This window comes from Marmota marmota, unplaced genomic scaffold (genome assembly GCF_001458135.2).
Source record: "Marmota marmota marmota unplaced genomic scaffold, marMar, whole genome shotgun sequence".
Taxonomy (NCBI): Eukaryota; Metazoa; Chordata; class Mammalia; order Rodentia; family Sciuridae; genus Marmota; species Marmota marmota.
This window is the reverse complement of record NW_026000005.1, coordinates 12034967-12052755: the sequence shown is the minus strand read 5'-3', so window position 1 is coordinate 12052755 and position 17789 is coordinate 12034967. Positions and strand designations below refer to the sequence as shown.

Here is a 17789-nt window from a genome sequence, read left to right as displayed (position 1 = left end):
TATAAGGTATCTTATAAGATATTGAATAAGAGTCCACGAGTTTATACTGATATAAATAATTACATAATTTATTAATAAATGACGGAGAAGAGAAAGCTCTTCTATATAGAATACTGGCAACTAATACAGGTAGAAGGAATGGTGGAATTAGAAAGTCATCAATGGGAACTAAAATCATTGGTTGAAATTTAGTGAGGAAAAATGTATTTACATAGTTTTAAAACATCTCCCCACAAAGAATATACTAATTATAAGGGGAGAGAAATAACATTGAAAAATCACATAACTACTACTTTAATCAAGTGATCAAGGTTCAGTAGAAAATGTGTGTGCATGTATTTGAGTGTGTTTGTGTGGGTATGTTTGCGTAAGTATTTGAGAGAAGAAAAAAATATGAGAGAGAATGATAAAGCAATTAGAGGAAAATGTAACACATTGATGCATCTGGGTAAGGGGGATTTGGGGGTTCTTTGCATTATTATGGAAACTTTATATGTTTGAAGTTACATTGAAATAAAAGAAAATGATGGCAGCTTGAACCACAGTGATAGTGGTTTATGTCATAAGAAACAGTCAGATTTCTGAATATATTTTGAAAGTAGAAACAAAAGAATTTGCTGATGGATTGGCAATGGCATGAGAAAGCAGAGAGCCTACAAGAGGATCCAAGATTGGAGATCAAAGCAATTGGAAGTAAGAAGTAAGCATTTATTAAGATGGGAAAACTGTGGGTGGAGAAAGTTTGTAGAGGTGGACATCAGGAATTTTTTTTTGGAACTTAAGAAGTTAGAAAAGTATATTAGCTATCCAAGCAGAGCTGTCCAGCAGGCCGAATATATATGTGGAGTTTAAGGAGGAGAAATCTGGACAGCAGATATAAACTTGGTAGTTATCTGTTTATTTAAAGCCATGATGAGGGGCTGGGGTTGTGGCTCAGTAGTAGAGCACTTGCCTGGCACGTGTGAGGCACTGGATTCGATCCCCGGCACCACATAAAAATAAACAAATAAAATAAAGGTATTGTGTCCATCTACAACTAAAAAAATTTTTTTAAAGTAATAAAGCCATGATGACATAGGAAATTAATATAGAAGACTGACTTTTTGAGCATTTTTGACTTTTTGATGAAGACCTTTCTCTCTAAATATATTAACAGCATGAAACCCACTGTATAGACTTAGATGTTTGCATATTCATGGAGCAATTCAATATGTCCCAGTCTGATTTATTCACCTACATTTCAAAAGACCAGCATTTATTGAATACCTTCTGTAGGCAAGGCACCATCTCCATGTACTATGGTGCAAGCATCCATATACAAGCATCCATATGTCCAAAAGATTCCACCTAGGTGATATAAAATAATAGGTACCATAAATAAACAATCCAGAGTCATGTATCATAGAAACCATTGCCCTGATACATTACAGATGTTTTAGGTAATATTAAGCAATGCCTTTGCAAGAGAAAACACATAACTTTATTTTCTCACCACTTCTGCAAGGCCAAGGGACAAAGCTTATCACAGTTTTGTTTACTTATTTTTTAAAAATAACCCTACTGCTCATTAAAGGTTACAATAAATTGGAGGAAATTTAACCCCAAGTCCCTGGAAGTGAATTTGCTGTTAAATCAACCCAGAGCCTCTGTGAAGCATTGCTTTCCCAAACTGAAGAGTTATGGAAATATTTACTTGAGTTTGTGGTTGTTTTGTCTTCTTTATCTTCTCTTTTTAATTTTGTTGTAAGATAAAACACTAATACAGAAAACCACACAAAACAAATGTATAGCTTAGTGAATTATTATAAAGTCAAACCCTCCAGGGTCATTAACAGAACTTCAATCACCAGTCACCCCAGATGCCCCAAAATAATCCCAACCCTTCTCTTCCTCTTAAGGAACCGGACTTGTCTCTCTAGTCTCTGTATTTCCTGCAAGTTGGAAACTACATCTAGAGATGAGGTCAGACTCTGGTTCCATCCCCTTATCAAATCTATAGGAGGTGTTTTTAAAGACAATAGAGGCACATGATATCTAGTTGTCTCTCTTCTTGTGATTTTAGAAACTTTTGATGCTTATGCCTATAAGTCACTCATTGGATGTTGCAAAGTGGTGACATTCTAATTCTATCATTTCTTTTTCATTTATTGCTTGGATTACTTTCATACAGACTTGTCTCCTTGTTCAGTATTTGGTTATACAATGGAACAGTTCATATAACTAAGGGAGGATAAATGCTTGATTCTTTAGGATAATGATTTGGTTTCTCATCATCCTCCCAAATTAGTCATTACTGTTCATATTGTTATGAAACCATGGACTTAAACATATTTGATGAATTTTAATTCATTGCAATTATCCTACTAACTCAAAAATTTCCATCTTGGGCCAGGGAGCACCTCTTAAAGTTGATTCCTGAATCCTTTAGGCATAATTCTAGTAGTTGTTAACAGTGTCTTTGCCATCTGTGTGACAGACATTCCAGGGTCTTCTTGTTCATTGCCTGTCTTAAGCCTGGCGTCACTACAAGACCTGGCCCCTTGTGGTGATGAATGGGATCGCAAGACCACAATGTGGATGCTAGTAATGCTCATTGCTATTGTGTAGGTTATTTCTAGGTCTTTGCAGTAGATATGTCTTTAAATAAAATAAGATAAAGTACCTCATGGGTTTGTATTAATTCCATTCAGTTTTGATTTTTATCTTTTATTAATTCAGTGTCACCTTCTTCCCTACAAAGAATCTGGATTCACAAGAACAAAGGGAAGGATAGAATTGAATATCTCATAATGATTTATTTATTCTGTTCCATATAATACACATAACAGAAGAACAATATTAAGACCAATTCTAATAGGATCAATGAAATTATTCCCCCTCTCCACTTTAAACAATTACTCAGTAGTTATACTATCAGAGGGCACAGCCACAAGCATTCTTTCTTACTTCTAGGGAGCTGACATGCTTGATGCTTGCAACAATCATTATATCAGTCAATATTTGCATCATTACTTTTTCATATGAAACTCACTTTACAGATTTCTCAGGAGGGATTCATGAACACAATATTCCCTGGGTTCTCTCTATGCCCATGTAACTCGAAGATTATGCTGGATATAAAATCTTTGGTTTGGGGCTGGGGATGTGGCTCAAGCGGTAGCGTGCTCTCCTGGCATGCATGTGGCCCGGGTTCGAGCCTCAGCACCACATACAAACAAAGATGTTGTGTCCACCAATAACTAAAAAATAAAATATATAAAAAAATTAAAAAAAAATCTTTGGTTTACACTTGTTTCCTTGGCAATCTTAGATATGTTACTCCACAGTTTTCTTTCAAAGAACATTAATGTCAAAAATTATAATAATTTCATTTCCCTAACCTTGTAGATCACACATTCCTCTCCTCTATATTTTCAAGGAATATCTTCTTTTTCTTTAAATTTGAATGAGTTTTCTAGATTACATCTTGGATATATTCTAGAATATTGATACCCTAGAATCAACATTCTCAGGATAGGTGTTCATTCAATATCTAAATTCAAATCTGTTTTTGTTTTTAATTTTAGGAAAATTCTCATATTATGTTCTGTCTTATTTGACTATCTTGTCATGTTCTCTCAAGTCCTTTGTGTATTTATTTCCTTTCACTCCTTTATTTAAAAAATATTTTCTGCTTATTTTTTTTTAAATTTTGAAATAATTTCAGGCTGTCAAATAAATTACAAAAACTAGTACAAAGAACACTTTTCTACTGTTCACCCTGTTTCCCCAAATGTTAACATCTTACATCTTCATAGTACAATGATCAAAGTCAGGAAATTAACACTGTTATAACTTTATTATCTAGTCTCCAGAACCTTATTCAAATTTTGTCAGTTGTTCCACTACAGTTCTTTTCCGCATCCAGGCTCCAGCCAATATCACACATTGCATTTATTCAGTGGCCGCTGTGGTGGTCTCCTTTAGTTTGAACAGCTCTTCTGTCTTTCTTTATCATCTATGTTTTTTAAAAGGGTTGATCAGTTGAAATGTACACTGTCCCTCAATTTGAGCTGATCTGATGTTTCCTCAGGATTAAATCTAAGGCAGGGCCTCTCAATTTCAGCACTATTGATATTTTGGTCAAATAATTCTTTGTGGTAGGAGGATGTCCTCTGCATGTCATTGACTGCATGCCAACAGCATCCTTGGCATTTATGTACTCCAGTCTTGAGAATCAAGAATATCTCCAGAAAGAGTATTTTTTTTTTTAAATGATGCTAGGAAAACTGTATATCCATATGTAGAAAAATGAAACTTGATCCCTATCTCTCACCCTGCACAAAAATCAACTCAAAATAGATCAAAGACCTAGGAATTAAGCAAGAAACACTGCAATCACTAGAAGATAACATAGAACCTACTCTCCAACATACTGGATCAGGTACTGACTTTAATAAGACTCCTAATGCTGAAGAAACAAAACCCAGAATCAATAAGTTAGATGGCTTTAAGTTAAAATCTTGTGCACAACTTTTAAAGGAAAGGAAACTATTAAGAGGATAAAGAAAGAGCCTGCAGAATGGGAAAAAATCTTTGCCATCTACTCTTCCAGCAAGTAACCAGAATATGTAGAGAACTCAAAACACTTAACAACAAAAACCTCATAAATAACCCAATCAATAAATGGGCAAATGAACTAAACACACATTTCTCAAAAGAAATGTAAATGGCCAAAAATATGTGAAAAAATATTCAACATCCTTAGCAATCATGGAAATGCAAATAAGAACAAAACTGAGATTTCATTCCAGTTAGAATGGCAATCAAGAATACAAGTAATGATAAACACTGGCAAGGATATGAGGGGAAAGGTACACTTACACATTGTTGCTGGGGCAATGAATTAGTACAATCACCTTGGAAAGCACTTTGGAGATTCCTCAGAAGACTAGGAATGAACCCAGCTATCCCACTCCTTGGTATTTATAAAAAACAAACAAACAAACCCCTAAAATCAGCATTCTAGAGTGAAACTTGCATGCCAATGTTCACAGAAGCACAGTTCACAATAGGCAAGTTATAGCATCAGCCCAGTGTCCCTCAATAGGTGAGTAGGTAAAGAAAATTTATTTTACTCAACCATAAAGAATGAAATTATGTCATTTACTGGTAAATGGGTGGAACTGGAGAACATTATGCTGAGTAAAATAAGCAGATGCAGAAAGTCAAGGGTTGAATGTTGAATTTGCTTATATGTGGAGAGAAGGAATTTTTTGAAAAATCTGGGGGCAGGTGGATCTCATGAAAATAGAAGGGGGAACAGTGGAGTAGAGGAAGGTGAACAAAGGGGATGGAGGAGGGATGGGAAAGGGGAGGAACACAGAAGGAAATTAACCAAATTATTTCATGTGCATATATGAGCACATCACAATGAATTCCACTTTTATATATAAATATAATGCACCAATTACAAATAAATTTAAAAACATTAAAGCAAAAATAAAAAATGTCTCCAGAAGTTTTTGAATGTTTCCTTGATGTTGGAGGGAAATCAATCCAGTAAGAAGCACTGATTTAGGTTATCTATTTTTGGCAAAGATAATATAGAAGCAGTATGTGTGTCCTTCTGATAACACCATATCAGGAGGCATAATTAGTACTATTACTGGTAATGTTAACTGTAATTACTTGGTTAAGGTGATTCTGCCAGATTTCCTTATTGTAAATGTGATATTTCCCCTTTATTAATAACATGTGTCAAGTATAATTATACAAATATTCTGCTTCTCATTGTATATTCACCTACTAATTTTGGAATCCATTGGTGATTTTTTCCTGAAGCAATTATTATTATAGTTTGCCAACATTTCCTCCTACATTTATTATTTTTACTTTTACTTTAAGAGTTTTCCTTTTTCCTCCATTTATTTCTTCATTCAATTAAATGTTTATAGTAGTAAGGACTAATGCATTCTCTTTTTTTTTAATTTATTGCCATCATTATTTATTTTGCTACTCAAATGGTCCCAGGTATGTCCATTCTGAGATACTTGATATTAACTGTTTTGTTGTTGTTAACTTTGCTACTTTTTTTGATATGTAAAGTGCAACCCAAGTAACAAGACAATTTCCAATCCTCTTGTTGAATTGTTGCCTCCAAATATCCTGTGTGAACATTCTGGAGCTACCCTGATGCCAGGCCTTTGGATCTGGACTTTAATTAATAGAGGATAATGATTTTTATACTCTTATTAAGAAAAACAATAAAAAAAGGCAAGAGTGAGTTAATATGTCTTCGTATCAGAAAATATCACTCTGAGAAAGGCTGAAATTTGTAGATTGGAATAGCTTAGGTACCCATATTCTCACAGGGCCTTGAGCACAAAGAGGAGGTGTAATAAGGTTCAGAGACCTGTGACCTCATGTAATACCTGGAGAAAATGTGTGGAGGGCTTACTTGGTGCCAGGTGCTATGCCCAATACCATTCACCCCCTCTTCCAGGAAATCTGTGTGGTGGGTATTGTCAATGCTCTTACTAAGCCCTGCTGCTTGTCCTTGAACCCTGCACTATAGCTCCCTGCTGCAAATAATCTCTAAATGACTTTGAGATTTTTATCTCTCTCTGAAGACCAAAAATTCTTGGAACCAATCAAAAACAAAAAAGTTGACCTGAAAGCAGAGGAAGGACTGTTAGTGACTCAGCAGGGGGCAGGGACATGAGAGAGAGAGAGAGAGAGAGAGAGAGAGAGAGAGAGAGGAGTAAGGAGGGGATGGTAGTAGAAGAGTAAGTAATCATGATCTATGCACATATGAAAATACAATGTGAATCCTCTTAATTTGAACAGTTAATATGGGTTGATAATCATGATAATAACAAAGAATTGTCTTTTGTTTAGGGGCAGTCAGTCATTGGTCTATTAAGACCTTCAACTGGTTGGATGAGTCTTGCCCACATTCTGGAAGGCAGTGTGCTTTATTCAAAGTTTATTGATTTAAATATTAATCTCATTCAAAAATGTTCCATGGGAACATCCACAACAATGTTTGAACAAGTATCTGTGCACCATGGCCCAGCCAAGCTGACACATGGAATTCTCTATAACTTAAGTTTGTGTTACTTGCAGCCAAAAGCACTTTTGTTAAAAAGTGCTTTTAGAAATCTCTGAAAGTGTTAGGTGAAAGTTCATGGACAGAGAGGTAGAGACAGGGTAATAGAAAGAAGCCACTGGAAGACAAGACAAAGAGACAAGTTCTGTCTCTGTTTACAATAAGTTTCATTATCGTGACAACTCCTGCTACTGAGGACTTATCACCATGACAACTGCTGCCACAGGTTTGGTATTTTAGAATGACCAATGGGGGTAAAGTGGGCAGTATTCTAATTAGGTTTCTTAAAGTAATCAGTGGGGGAAAATTGGGTAAGGTCTTCAATCAGGTCCGTTTAGGGAAGAGAATGCCTCACAACTCAGCATGTAAAACAAGAATTTCCAGACATCAGGGCTTGAGCTTCTCTCTCTCTCTCTATTTTTACCTCCATCTTTTTCTCACTGGGCCCACTCTGCTCTACCTCACCTTCAATCAATCTGTATTTTATCTATTACTTCAGTGTGTCTTGCTCAATTCTTTGTTCAGTTCACCAAGGACCTAGATCCCAACTGGACATGCTGACAATAACAAAAGTACCCAGATGTTCCAAACATTGATCATCCTAATCCTTCTCAGTCACAACCACATAAAGCATTTCCCTGCTGTGTCTTCATGCTTCATCCCACATTCTCAGCCTAGATCTACGCCTCTGAAAATCCTACCTCTGCTCTGTATATCAAAGTCCCCAGGAAACCCTCATAAAGGTTTACAAAGTTTTGATAGGATATTTTTACCTCATTTTCATTCAAATGTTTGCCATGGTTGGATGTATAGTATGTAGCCACTAGCAATAGGTGGCATTGGGCTAATTTGAATTGAGAATGTGCTGTAAATTTAAAATACATAGAGAATTTTTAAACCTTTATGCCAGAAAAAGGAATGTAAAGTATCTTTTTTTTTACACTGCTTTCATGTTGAAATAATTTTGGATACTTTGGATCAAATGAAATTATTTACACATATCATAATTGATCTTACTTGATTCTTTTTATTTTTTCCAGTGTGGCTACTAGACCATTCAAAATTACATATGTGAATTATGTTTGTAGATCACATTATTTCTAGTGGACTGGACTAGTACAAATGTAGAATTTTTAGAAAAATTCACTTTTCATAATTAACTTATTAATATATGTACAGTTTATTAGCTGTTTAATTTTTTTCAAAATTATAATTTGATTTATTTGTTTTTTAAAGAATTAGCTAGAGCACTGTTAGGAGTTCAGGGGAAAAAATTAAAATGAAAAATCATATGTGCAATGAAAGGGTTATAAGAGAATCAGCACTTACTTTTTGTCCAAAAAGTTTAGCAATTTTCCCAGCTCACAGAATTGTGGGAACTCAGCTTTTCCAGGGAATAAATATGCTATTTTTAACATTTTTATTATACAATTTGTCACAAGCTGTCTCATGAGAGTATCAACAATCAGTTTCAAACAGAATCCTACCACAAACACTTCCCCCCAAGTGACTCGGAACATCTGGCGGGCTGGAGTCGTCCTCCACGTGGGGCGGTGCCCGCAGCCTGACTTTGATTCCTGTGCTCCTAACAGGCTTGTCATACCCCGGACAGTGGGAGAGAGTGCGGTGAAAACTGTCCTGGGGAGGCCGGCCTCAGGCAGGACTGTGTCCAGCTTACATCCCATTTCTGCTGGAGGCGTGTGCTGCATTCCCTGTGTCTCACTGACTGATGATTTATGTGGCACGTGCCCAATTACAGGTTGAAAAGAAAGTTTTGGTCTCCAGGAAAATCAGCCAGCACCTCCCAGCTGAACAGATCATAGTACCTGCCCCGAGCACCAAGCACAGAGTGGCAAGTTTGCATTCTTCAGAGCACAGGACCATCACCTGATGAGGGAAAGCCCGCGGGCTTTCCCAGCCAGGGGCACCAAAGCAATGAGACGCTGAACCAGGGTGATCCAGTGGGATGTGAGAATCACCTGAAGGGCCCAGGAGGGTCTCCTCCCCTTTCAGCAGTTTCAGTCTTTCTGAAAAGTTGGAAATTGAGTATTAAAGATCCACTGTTGTTGGCTACCTACGCAATCTTCACGGGAAATTCTTTCCTAAAGTGAAGAGATCTTGAGTGGAACAAAAACTATTCCTAAACTATATTAAGTCAGAGTCTCAAGGGCTGGGGTTGTAGCTCAGCGGCAGAGCACTTGCCTAGCATGTGGGAGGCACTGGATTCGATCCTCAGCACCACATAAAAATAAATAAATAAAATAAAGGCATTGTGTCCACCTACAACTATAACACAAAAATATATATTTTAAGAAAGAATTTCAAAAACAGTTTTCTTTAAATGAGGGACACACATAGAAAGGTCCAGTTCATAAATGAAGTGGAATCTTCAGAATAGCACTGTTTTCAAGGTAGTAAGTGCTGTTTGACATTGGCATACCCATATTTAGTAAGTAGACACTGGGCTAATTTACACAGGCGTACTGTATGCACACCCCAGGATTCTTAGCAAAGATAACAAGACTCAAAAGAAAGCGTTTGCCTCAGCAGGAAACAAATTTTGTCTTTAAAAGGTTCTTTATCAAAATATTTGAAAATATTTAAGCAGAATTGATATGAATAAAAAATTTAAGGTTAAATGTCTTTGATTGAACATATGCTATTCTTCATTATATTAAAAATTAATGTGTTTGATAAGCATTAGTGTTGCTTTTCGACATACTCGTTGTACAAAAAGAAATGAGAAAGAAGATAGTGAAAGTTTCAATGCAAGTCTAATTTAGAGTCATTGCCTCTATGATGTTAATTTCAGTCTTTTAACAACAATGACAATATGACATGTAGCATATGTGCATATTTTGTACATAAGGAACAATTTTGATTTCCAGGCTTTCTGAGGGAGTATTATACACTTTTATGCTGTTATGACATAGTTTTCATAATATTCCTTTCTGTGACTATTTGATGGATGAATGAATAAATGAATGAATATACAAGTGATAAAAGAGAGAACATAAAAGGAATTCTGCACAAGCAATAGAGTAGTTTTATGGGGAGGAAGTTCTCACAATATGCTTTTTTAGTGCCTAGTGAGAATCCACGTTACTTGTGGAAAAGGTTGCCTACTTTTTCTAGTTGGTAAATAATCTCCCCCACCACTTGGGGGTAAGAGATGTTTGGTGAAGCCTGTGTAAGGCAGACAACACTGATATGTTGCAGAGTCATGATCAAGTTTGACCCTCCTGAAAATGATGTTGTTGGGCAACTGAGTAGATAAAATATTTATATTTTTAAAAAATAATAATTAACACTCTGCAATGCATTAGGTTTTACCTGTGCTGAAATCCTCTCTAAGCACACAGACTGTATTTCAAGAGGTAATTTAGTTCATTGTTAGAGACTATGAACATCTTTTCCCATGAAACTTGTTCTAAAGGATGGGTGGGTTTCTACACTCATTCCCAAAGCCTATTCATGTTATACTATGGCTGACATGCCTCATGCTAGCAATGACAAGTAGTTGGAAAGAATACTCTTATAAATGAGTCACAGAGAGAGAAAAGTAATAAAGTATGTAAGAAATATTTCCATTTGTAAGCTAGCACTTTAGGAGAAGTTTTAACTAGAAAAAAATAAGGAGACAGACCTGATGTATATTTTCAGGATTTTAGAGGTTAATTGGACAGATTCTTGATGATATCTATTTTCAATCGAAATGCTTTTAAAAATTTTAAGTAGAAATAATTGGATCTGTTCATCAATTGTGATGTTAGCTCCAGGAGCCTAGGGACTTGCCAGTTTTATTTGTCATTATATCCCTGGCACCTAGAACAGCAACTGACATATAATAGGTGCTCAACAAATACTTACTGCTACGTTATTCAATAATTCAGCAAATAATTGCTGAGTGCCTGCCACTATAGAGAGGCTGGGAATAGAAAAAGAATAAGTTGAGAAAAACCAAAGACTTCGCTTTTATAGAGTTACTGTATTGCAGGGGAAACGCATAAAAGAATTTCACAATATAAATAGTTGTCTACATGCTCTAAAGGAAAGAGTTACTTTGCCATGATTAGTACAAATTTTTGGCTCAAAATGCAGTGAAGAAGAAATAAATTCTCCTGAGAAAACTGAGAGGCCAAGGGGCAAGAGGGAAGGAAGATGTGTATGTGCACCCAGAAGGGAAGGAACTTTCCAGACAGGCAGCAAACTGAGCTGAGGGAAAGACAAGTGAAGTACCAAGCAGAGTCTAGGGCAACACCCCCAGGTGGAGCGAGGGTGGAAGGAGTGAAGAGATGCCCTGGCAAGGCTTGCAGCATCAATGTCCAGAGTGGGAGAGGCTGGAGGGTGGGGGGAGGCAGAACACAGCTCCATTCAGATATATGGATGTTTCATGATCTAGAAAGATCCCACATCGAGTCTTTTTGAAAAGCTAATTTTATGATTTAGACAAAAAAACTTTTAATTGTTTTTATAATTGAGTTCTAGAAGACTAATGGGAGGATAAGTGCAAGGATACAATTGAACACTATTAATTGCAGAGCATGTTAAGGTGTCCAACTCCAACAGCCCTCTTGCCTTTGTAGAATGAGCCAACCACTTACAATATCTCTACTCCAAAACCCTCATTAGCCCTGCTTTGCCCACTGCCCTGTTCATAAGCTTGGCCACTTTCCTTTCTCCAGAATGATATCTCATTTCTCTTGTGGCCTTGCTGTCCACCTGTCAGAGTGACCTAGAGCCTCCTGGGCTAACTCCACTCTATTTTGGGGAGAGCAAGGGAGTATCTTTCTGATGGCAAGAAAGGAAGCTACATTTTTCCAATAGCAGGGAAGGAATTAATACTGACCTCCAGTATCTGGGCCTTTGCTTGGTTGAGGATGGCAGCTACAATCCAATCTGGGATCATGAAATTCCAGTTTCTTCTTTGGCTTTTTAAAAAAATTGTATGATATTTAAAGTTCACAACATTGTTTGTAAGGAAGAAAGATGCAACAATATATTGCAAAATAGTTACAAAAATATCTCCAGTACTTCCTGGTTAGATGCATCACAGATGAGGAGATCTGCCCATTAGCAAGATGAGGTTAAAGTTCAAGGAAATGAGCACATAGCTAGGATTTTTCTATGTATACCGTGTGCATACGCATGTGTGCACACGCACATTTGACATCCTCAGAGCTGAGGATTCTGGACACTATTTTGGAAAACAAGAGCCACAAAAGAGACCGAAGCATATCATTCTAAAAGAGGAAAATATATTTATTTTTAAATGTCTATGGGATGGAAATCTTATGAATAGTACTGCTAAGTCAAGAAAAACCTCATATCTAATATTTAAATGCAAACCAGGCTTTCCATGTTAAACAAGCACCAGAAATAGAAGGAGTGAGAGTCTATGCAGTTGGCTTCTTCAGCATCTGAGCTCCCAGGCTTTGCAGGGAACAGTAGTAAACCATTCCCTTACAAATCTTAAATGAAGCGTAAATAAAACTCTGTGGATGCAATTATTCTCTTTACTATCCAAAGTACCAGCTGTGTAAGTTCAAGAGCCATTTGGAGCTCAGGCAACAGCTTGCCCGTCTGTCTCTTCTCTGTTTAGCTGTCATTCCCACCAAGTGCTGAAGGACATGCCCAAGATGCTAAACCCACTGCTCTGACTCTAAACTCCAGTTATTGAAACAATGTTTTCTAGGCAGTAGCCATTTTTGGTTGGACACACCAAACCTGATCATATTACTCTGACGTCTTCTGTGTGACAGAATTGTTTTATTAAAGTATCTAGAAAATAGGAAAAAGTCCATGAAAAATTAATAGCCTGTTTAACTCCTCCACCCCTACATGCTATACAGGATAGACTCATCAACAAGATCTATCCCATGGGATCATACAAACATAACTTAAGGCATGTTCTGAAAGTTTAGCATTTTTGTGAATTTTATTTGTCATCATTTTGCTTTGTCCTCCAATACCTTGTTTTTAATTTTTCTGTAACTGGAAGTGGCTTCAAACTTGTCAGCTTCTCGAGAAACAGAGAAGAATGCAAGGCTGGGACCTTGGTGAGCACCATGTTTAATTCTGGAGGCTGCATCTTCAGAGGCACACTGACTACCTTGAGGGTGGCAGGCTGGCCAGGGCAGGAATTCACACCACACATGGGTAAAGAAACGAAGGTATCAAACCCACCCTTTTCTGAAGGCAGACATAATCCTGTTGTAATGTTGAGGACAGAAGGCGACTCCAGAGTTCTTCAGAAGAGAACCAAGGTGCAAGTTACAGTTGTAGTTTTCATATAGTAGTTCTTCAAATTTTCATTGGTAACACAATTCACTGTGTGCCATTTTAATCTCTAACAATTTAATTTTCAGTTACTAGTTTTTCCTGAGAAGCATGCCTGATCTCCGTCAAATATCTGATCACTTCAGGGTTAGACATAATGCCAATAACTTGGGCTCCTACTTTGTACTTATTCTGAGATGGAGCAGGAGGCAGGCAAAAAGACACAAAGGGATTAAGAAGTTGAAACAAGTGAGAGGAACAACAGGGCAGAGTGAATGTCAGTTAAGGTTTGCCCTTGAAGAACAAACCATGTCTACCTGTGGGTGTGCTGTGGAAAGTCTGAGGTGTGTGTGTTTACAATAAGGATCAGGATCTAATGGAAGGAACCTCCAATCTATTCTAAAATTCTCTCCTTAAAAGATGAAAGATATTGGGGCTATTAAATTTGGACAAATCCAAACAAGTACCACCTCGTTGTTTTGCTCATGGGGGTAGCTGGCATTGACCTTTGCCAGCTTCACGATACTCAATCTGTTTCTCCTGACCTTCCTATTAAATGACTGATATGGGGACTGAGGTTGTAGCTTAGTGGTAGAGCGCTTGATGGCATGTGTGAGGCACTGGGTGCCGCAGTCTGGCTGGGCACACAATCACGAGCCACCACACAGCTTGTAGATTCAAACAGCAACTCTTTATTCCCGAACTCACACCAGCCGTCTACAATCACGTTCTGGGGAAATCCACGTTCTCTGCCCAAATCCACTCCCGCTGGGCTTCTGTCTCCCAAAAAATACTGTCTGAATCCCGTGAGAACTCAAGGGGAACTCAGGCAGCAGGATACACCCTATTCCCAGCAGGAATAATCTTAAACCTGGAACGCCCTAAACCCGATTATCCTAAACCGGGAACACCCTAATCCCGGATCCGCCCTGGTCCTTGAGCAAGGTCACCTAACTGCAATGTCACTGCAAAATGTCCTATTTCCACGAGTCCTTCCACTAAGCAACATGGGGTACGCTGGCAAGGAAATTGTCATACCTACTTGGCTAATGGCTCCCAGCAACTGGGTTCCATCCTCAACACCACATAAAAATAAATAAATAAAATAAAGGTATTGTGTCCATTTTTATAACTAAACATATTTTTAAAAAAATAAATGGTATGTGTGGCAAGGTGCCACAACTGTCCTAAAATAAAACAATGTCATGAAATATCTAGTTTTCATACAAGCTTAAATACTATTTATTGCTTTGATACATGGGCACTACCAATTTAAAATAACAATTTTCCTCTAAGAGCTGAAATATCTAAATGCCATATGTCTTTTCAGGTAGCTGGAGGTATCTATTCTCTCTTCTTTGCTTTGGGAGAAATTAGAAGAGCACAGCCTCACCTTGTCTGAAAAATCCCTGAATCCAGGAAAGGGCCACCTGAACCAAGGTCCAGCTTGGTTCACAAACCACTTTTCTACATGTGTGAAATTAAATAAGCAGGAGACCCTTAGCCCAAAGTTGTCTCTATACAAAGGGAAACTTACAAGCATAATGTAAAGAGCAGAATCTCAGCCTATCACAGGCACGTGGATTTCAGCCTATCACCGTGCCCGAATACGGAAAATAACCAATGGCGCGGCTGTTCAGACAAGACAGAGGTTAGCAGAAGCCAATCAGGAGATTTCTCTATTTGGCTTCTGTGCCAGCCTATAAAAGTTTGCTGCACACAGTACTGGCTGGAGCTCTGAACCTCTTGTGGTTCTGAGTGCTTCCAATTCAACAATCTTTCTTTGCTTCAAGTATTCTGCCAAGTCTATTTGTTTAAAAATTTTAAAACATGCAATGGGTTTACTCTTCCTTAGACATCTATTTGCTTTTCCACAATGAGTTCTGTGGGACTCAAGTAATAATTTCATGGGGATGGAAGAGACTCAAATGTATTTTCTGAAATGGGTGTTTGTATTGCAGAATAATTTATATTTAGGAGATAATGACATAATTTTGTTTTGGATTATGTAGCATCTTAATTGCTTAGAGATGATTTCTAAAATACCAGAAAGAATGAAGGAAGACCAGGGGAAAATTGCTTTTTGTCACTGTTACTTTCTTCAGGACAGACTTCAAAAGAGTTTCTGAAACATTTGCTTGGGCTTAGAGAATTGTGAACAACTTATCAGTTTGTGCCCACTACCTGTCGGAGTGATGGTCGATAAGAACAGAAGATAAATCTTTTATAAACAGGGATTATAAAATATTGTAAGGGCAGGGAGAGTAAAGGGGAATGTAACAGTAATATTTTGGGAAAAGAAGACTTGTACATTCAATTGGATAATTTGGGTGAGCAAGAACATTGAAACCTTCATGTTTAAGGGAACTGGAATGCTCAGCAAGGGCAGAAAGTTAGATATGGAGAAGTTATACTGCTGTCTGCTCAACATGTTGAACAATTACCTTGTGCCAGGCAAATTACCAAATTTAGCTGTCTTTTCCTAATCTGCCTCAGGAAGCCTCTAACAGTAAGAAAACATGGATTGCACTGTAGTTCTGCTAGTAACCAAAAAATCTTGAACCAGATCATTGAACCTCTCTGGGTTGAACTTTTTTCTTATTTATTAAATGAAAGAATTGATGTGTATATATTTGTAATTTCCAGATTTTGGAGTTTTGCATAGGGTTCAGTTCATGAGTTAACATAGATAATCAAGAGACCAACAATTTTTTAATATTGTTTCACTGGTATTCTGGAAACCCCACGTGCAAAGGAGAAATATTCTTTCTAAATAAGAAAGAATGTCCTTCACTAGGATAAGAGTGTCCTTCACTGGGACACCACTTATTTCCATATTCTAAATCAAGATGGCAAACTCTAAGACACTTGCAATGCACCTTTATCCATCAACTGTAGGATTTCTGCTGAGCCACTGACAAGCTTCTTTAGCTAATGACATTTTTGGCAAGACTAGTTGAGGCAAAGTCTAAGTCAGAGCTCAAAATGGTTCAGTATCAGTATCTGATTTCAGTTTAAAAGCATTTTATTTGCTCCATGAAAAGAAGAAATGACGATATAGTTATTGGAAAATATGTGAGTTGATCACATCAGGACAGGACATGATGGCAAAATTGGGAGAATTTAAACCTCTATAATTATCATAAAGCAGTTCTTATTACAAGAATATAACATTCTTTGCATAAAATAAAATAAAATCCTGAAGTGGTTGCCACAGAGATGATGTGTTCAAAGATTGGTTTGCTCTCCCAGCCAAGTGGTCACCACATGACTAATGGTGACTTAGTAGCAATGAAGAATAAATAGAACAGACCTCTATCAGTTTTTCTGATTTGCCACACATGCTTATCAGAAATGGCATCCTTAGACAGGGACACGAATGATGTGCATCTCCATGTATACATATCAAACCACACTTCTGAAATAAATTCAAACTTTGCTGTGTCTAGTGTGGTTTGGGGACAATTCAAACACCACACATGGCATCTTCATCTGTAGTTTTTTTCCTAGTGGAAAGAACAAATTGGTGGGTGGATTTCCTTCCCTTCTAATAATGTTTCAGCAGCAGCTCCAAAGTGCTTCATTTAATGTTACCAGATTTCATTCCTTTTTCAGATCCAAGTCCAACTTGTGCTAGGAAATAAAGACAGCTGCTACCAAACAGCTTCCAAGATGACTGGACAGACCAGATTCCAACTATTGCCATTTCCTGGATCTCTGTATTAATCTGTCCCAAACACCAAGCAGTGAGAACTTTTGCCCATTGATAAAACTAGAGTATAGTGAAGGCGTTTTTAAGTGAAACAAACAGATCCCTATAAACATATTCTTTTTTTTTTCCTGATGTTGATGATCTCCCAAATATTATAAAATGCTCAAGGAAGGAGTAAGCTTTCTCGGTGTCTCTGTAAATCGTTTGTGGTAGTATTGAACTTGTAATTTTGGACTTGGTTTTAATAATGCGGGATTGGCCATTTGCACAGAAACTTTTGATTTTCCCCCATCATGAAGGTAGTAGGTATTAATTTGAAACAAACAAACAGACTCCCATGCTCTGAGAGTTTCTGTTTTCAAACTTCAAGAAATGCATTTTCAGGTCATTTTAGGGAGACTCTGGGAGAATGAGTTTTAATAATTGCTCTGCTTCAATATAACACCCTCTTTTTCTAGAAGTTAGGAGTTAAGAGACAACAGAACAACATTATTATCATATCCATTACATTTGTTAAAATAAACCAAGAAGGTAGCAGGCAGCTAAAGATGATTTTTAAGTTTCTAAAAAACAGAAGACAATACAACCTCTGTTTTCTTCTATGCCATACCTCTATAACTCCATCCTTCTCCCTCAGTATTTGTTTAGATTGACACAAACTTATACAAATTAAGTTAAATATTTTTGCTTTTGTCTATAGTTTATCTT

The 17789-nt window shown here is 37.2% G+C and overlaps 1 long non-coding RNA gene across 3 annotated transcripts in view; it reads right to left on the bottom strand.

Moving 5' to 3' along the window:
• LOC125618161 overlaps positions 1-13931 on the bottom strand; it is a 153460-nt gene extending 139529 nt beyond the window's left edge. For all 3 annotated transcript variants that reach the window (XR_007349410.1, XR_007349408.1, XR_007349409.1), the window contains exons 1-2: positions 11940-13931; positions 1267-1347 (exon numbers count right to left, since the gene is read on the bottom strand). This is a non-coding gene — a long non-coding RNA (uncharacterized LOC125618161). The remainder of the gene's footprint in view (positions 1-1266; positions 1348-11939) is intronic.
• Between the last annotated feature and the right edge of the window lie 3858 nt (positions 13932-17789).